We start from the raw sequence: 457 nt of genomic DNA on the forward strand, positions 1-457 counted from the left end.
GCAGTGGAGGGGCAGACTTCGTCCCTCTGATGAGTCCCGCAATGAGGATCGACGCGGGTAAACACATTCGCAGGGACGTGACGGATTTCCTCGACGTCTCATTGAAGCCACTTCGACGTCCTCTAGAAACCCGTGTCTGAATTTCTGAATGAGGGATAGGTGCGTACGTCGGGATAGGTGCGTACGTCGGGATAGGTGCGTACGTCGGGATAGGTGCGTACGTCGGGATAGGTGCTGTGATATGTGCCACTCGGATAGTGCGTACGTCGATCGTGCGTGCGTCGGGATAGGTGACGTCGGGTAGGTGCGTGCGCCGGGGTAGGTCGTACGTCGGGATAGGTGCGTACGTCGGGATAGGTGCGTACGTCGGGATAGGTGCGTGCGTCGGGATAGGTGCGTACGTCGGGATAGGTGCGTGCGTCGGGATAGGTGCGTACGTCGGGATAGGTGCGTACGT

The sequence above is a fragment of the Penaeus monodon genome, chromosome 15 (assembly GCF_015228065.2).
Source record: "Penaeus monodon isolate SGIC_2016 chromosome 15, NSTDA_Pmon_1, whole genome shotgun sequence".
Classification (NCBI taxonomy): domain Eukaryota; kingdom Metazoa; phylum Arthropoda; class Malacostraca; order Decapoda; family Penaeidae; genus Penaeus; species Penaeus monodon.